Raw genomic sequence first — 5,000 nt, forward strand, 5'->3', positions numbered from 1 at the left:
CACTCTGATGTTAATTGAACTTCTTTTCCTCTATTACTCTTTCACTTTTTGTTCATGACATATGGGATATTTTTTTTTATAAAATATTTATATGCATGGAATTTTAATGATGTAATATACAAAAATATTTACTGATATTTTTATGCTTTATGGAAATACCTAGTTTTATGTATCACTTCTATTTTTCTGAAAAAATCTTTCCAAAAGTAGGTGTGTACTGAAATGGACCCTACTGGTAAAAGGATTTAGGTATGCTGATTTTTTTCATGTCCAGCCAGGCAAAAGTATATAGATTATACTTTTCTAGGTACTTGGAAAAATCTTAGATTATTACCAGTGCAAGTGATTAATTATCAGTGATGGAAAATAGAGAAACATTTCTAATTTTCTCTCTCCTTTATTCCTTTATAATTATTGCTTTGTTTTTTTTACATAATTATCATAGTAATGATAGTTACAATTTCTGTGGGATGTTAGTTGCAATTAATATACTATTACAGGATATTGCTTTTTATCCTTATATACTTGCACTTCAAAACATTAGAGCAACAGTGAAAGAGAAAGGAATAATATACAGAGATCCAAATGCAAAACATAAGGAAAGGCTGTGATAGAAAATAAGATTTTTTCATCCAGTACCCATGGCACTACACTGTTTCATTACCAAGACTGCAGCTATTGCATGTGTAAGAAATAAGCACAAACAGTCACTTATTTTATTTTAAATAAGTATAAAGAGTGACTTACATTATTCACAAATGTTTTTTTATTATTATTTTATTGAATTAAATCGGTTAAATTTTTCTCTCTCCTTTTATTTTATTTTCTGTCATATTTCAAAAGCAAGAGTATTTTTAGTTATAGGCTGATAGCTTGGTGGTTTGATCATGTGTTGTAGTTGCTGTAGTGAGCTTATTCTAGTGAAAGTCAGGGGAGAGTGTATGTGAAAACTGGAAATTGGTAAGTGTGGCACTAAAAATTCCATTTTATAATTTAATTATGTTCTCTTACATGAAAGTGAATTTGAGTAGATAAGTGGGCTTTTAGCAAATTAGATATGTATTTGTTTCTTTTGCTATGAAGGTGATCTTGATCAAAGACATAATATGGCTTCTGTTATCATTATCAGTAGTATAGACATAATCTAAATTGTCATTTTTGCTGTATGGTACATAGCACTCAATTGTCTTAGATTAGTCGTTTCCTTTTTTCAGATATTTTACCCCATGTATTGGTGCAATTTTATTTTCAAAGAAGTATCTGTAGTTCTGTCATATTATTTTGTTTTGCAATATTTTCCTTTCCTTTTTATATCCTGTAGGATATTTATAGTTCTATGTCTTTTCTCTACAAAAGAGAAGCTCAATATTATGTTTATGAGAGATCTCCTCACATGAAATTAAGTTCCAACTGCCCATGTATTAAGGAAATGTATATGCATTGTTCATGTTTAGATCCAAGCAATAAACATTTAATACATTTATTTATTAATAATTAAGTACATGTCTCAGATCTTGAAGGCAGCGCAGGTCTGGTGTTTTTTTCTTTAAAAGAAAAGTAAAGAAAGGATCTTCATTTACCATTTTTCTGTATTTAATGTTATAGTGCATAGCCAAAGCATATTTGCACACACAGTTGTAGAAATGTGTATATATATATAGATTATTCAGTCATATTACAAAATAATAAAGGCCCATTAATTTCTTTTAGTTTCTGTTTCTTTTTTATAGTTTAACCCATTCACGCCGGGGCGGAATTTCGCCTACTCCCGATAACGCCGGGAAGATTTCAAGCGCGCAACCGTTCGTGCCGGGGTGTTTTCCCGCTGCGCGCGGTCGCTCTGACGCTCGCAGAGCGTTTTTCACCCACCCTATCCTTATGGTTTGCGTGATTGCGTCTAAAGTGTAATCATGTGTAGAAAGTAGTGCTATGTTCAGAGGATGTATATCAGTCGAAAAAGATGTTATAGCACTGTTTTTTTAGTGTTATTCTATTGAACTTTTTCCATATTCTTTACTCTTGTAATACCAATGGAAGTGGAAGCATTCTTCTAGTGAGGTAACAAACATAGTTTTTTTTTCAATTTTTTTTTTCTTCCTAAAAGAAAAGAAAGAGAATATGAACAACCATACATGTGCATACAAGTGAATGCAAGTAACAGCAATGTTTTTTCAAGTGTCATTTTCTTTTAGTGGGGCAACAAAAAGATGTTATATAATTTTTTTTTTTTTTTTTTTTTTATTCCTCGGCCAATTACAATTGATTTTACGATAGTCTTTCGACTCAGATCATCATATTCAACAAATCAGAAACAGAAATCACCATGCCGTAATCAAGATTACGTATGTACCTGAGACGTCATTTTTACGTTATATCCCATTTTCTACTATTTAGAAGGATAAACTAAAGTAGCTAAGACAAATCAAGTATGAAAATCGAATTGTACTAAGAATAATCTATCATTCTAATGCGGACGTTTCAGCACGTCGCTACTGGCCTCCCGGCGCGCGGGCCGAAAATGTAGCACGTGCCAGGACGTCACCCGGGTCCGGGGCTTTTTTCGACCACGTGTCAGCACGTCAACCGGCGCGAATGGGTTAAGTACTGTATACAGTTGTGTATATGAATATGTTCATATATGATGTGGATAAATGTATGATATTACATGCATAGCATTTGTATTCATAATGAAATGTCAAGATGGTGTAGAGAGTAAAAGAATTGAATTGGGGTAAGTAATACACATCTGTATGAAATTTTATCAGTGTGGTATTTTGCATGTGTATGTGTGGGAGGTGGGGGTGCATAATGTAAGAAGTAAAGTATACAATCATGAATTTTCCCAGTATATCTCTCTTCATATAAGTATGAATTATTATGAAGAGAAATCAGTTATACTATCAACATTTATATGTGAACAAAGAGTATCACTTCTGTTGAACATAAACAAATATACAGTAGATTTTCACAAAATAACACATTCATAAGCATTGCTTAAATAAGAAAATAACAACTCCTTTCTAGTTGTTTCGTGTGATTACTGGTTAAGTCAAAAGATCTTGGAATAAATATATATGCTTTTTATATACCCCTTTTGCTTGTTGCATATACTTGGTAAAAATCAAACTTCAGTAAACAGAACCAGATCATGATAAGATCAGTAATTATGTTATTTATTAATCCAATATTCTACATAACATGTTCCCATATTCTACACCATGAGAACTGGTTCATTATCACTGGATTCATCAATGCAGCAAACTTTTCAGTCATTAACCCATTCCCGCTGGCACTGTTCCGTCTTTGCATGGCTGCAATGCCGGGGCTCTCAAACACATAGGCCTAAATCAATTATATGATTGACGCCGCATGCTGGCACCCGGTGCTATGCATATTACATAATCGCCGTCTGTGGCCGGCGGTATGGGGTTAACTTAAATATGAATTAAAACTGCTCCTATATCATAATCTCATCTTTGTGGTCAAAATCCATTTTCATTTCAGTCTTTGTACCATTTCACATATTCTGGGAATCAATAAATTTCATCTGAGCAAAACTTTGTACCAGAACAATAGTGTGTTGGAAAGGGCTTTCCTCATACAGACATTTCTATTTGTTCAAATGCAAATAATTTTCATTTACATGGAAGCAATAATACACAGTAAAAAAGTTACTTGCTCCCTCTTTGTTCATTCTATTTTTACCAAACTATTTTATAAAAAAAAAAAATAAATCTTTCACAACCACAGACATTGCTGTGTGTAAATATCAGATGATGGTGAAGAAAACAATGTATTTATTATATCTAGCATTTTTATTTACCTTTTCTCCTACTTCTAATCATTCTTGATGTAAACTACTAACAAATTTGAGAAATCCTTGACTACTGAATTTCACACCATTGAGCCATATTCAGACTGTTGGCCAAAGAAACATCTAATTACAAATCATATTGAAAGAAGTAAGAATAAGAATTAAATCATAATAATGCCCTAGGTTTTATTACTTTTTCAGAGGCAAAAAGCTGTTCATGTCTGTAAAAGATAAGACTTCTTTTCATTTTTGTATGATTTATTTTTGGGAGTTTGATCTAAACATTTTCCAAATTACCATTGTGTTCAAGTGTCAAAAACTATATAGCCTACTTTTGTGTATTCAAGTGCATATTCTTTACTACAAAAAAATTACATCCATAGAAAACAAACTTTAAGAATCCACATTTTGGTAAATTTATGAATCACCATCCATGCCTTCATTTGTATAAATAAAATAGAAGAAAAAACTAACTGCAATAAGCACAATACCAAAATGTAATGCTAACTTTTTTTTTTCTTTTTTTTTTTTTCCTTTTTGGTTTATCATGCACAGTAACTATGATTATCTAGATTTGCTTAAAATAAACAATTCACTTTCACTTCAATCTTAGGAGTATATTTATGCATTCATGGATATAAACATATACATGTTGACAAAAAATGATCTAACCGACACACAGTAAATTAAATAAAAAACATTTCATCTATCATGTCTCAACGGTACACGAAACAAACCAAGAAACATTGATCCTAAATAACAATAATACTTGGTTGAAACATTTGTTTTTTTTATGAAATACTGTACATATGGTTCTTAAAAAACATTTCATATGTTTAACATAACAATAAATTAGTATAAAATTACACTAATAATCTTGAGTAGGATGACAGATAAAGGCAATAACAAAATGCTGAGAATTTTCAAGAAGCTTTGTGCATACATTCAAATCATTACAAAACCAACAACAGATAAAGACATACTGCCGTACTGGACAACATTACCCACATACAGAAGATTGTATCATTGTTTAATATACTGGTTCAAAATAGAAGAACCAAAAAAGAAAAGAAAAATCCATATTCTTTCCTATTCTTAAAATATCCTGAATACTACCTGAATATAAAACACAGTAATGAAACAAGAATATGAAAACAAAATAATGCTAAAAAAATATACAAGGCCT

At 31.3% G+C, this 5,000-nt stretch overlaps 1 protein-coding gene across 2 annotated transcripts in view; it reads left to right on the top strand.

The window, feature by feature from the left end:
• LOC122247818 (HIG1 domain family member 1C) overlaps positions 1-1,703 on the top strand; it is a 24,610-nt gene extending 22,907 nt beyond the window's left edge. For both annotated transcript variants that reach the window (XM_043007441.2, XM_043007440.2), the window contains exon 3: positions 1-1,703. This exon is cut by the window's left edge and continues 340 nt beyond it. The gene's annotated coding sequence lies outside the window, so the exon portion shown is untranslated.
• Positions 1,704-5,000: the final 3,297 nt, after the last annotated feature.

Source organism: Penaeus japonicus, unplaced genomic scaffold, assembly GCF_977035675.1.
Source record: "Penaeus japonicus unplaced genomic scaffold, GWHDUDI00000001_assembly GWHDUDI00000003, whole genome shotgun sequence".
Lineage (NCBI taxonomy): Eukaryota > Metazoa > Arthropoda > Malacostraca > Decapoda > Penaeidae > Penaeus > Penaeus japonicus.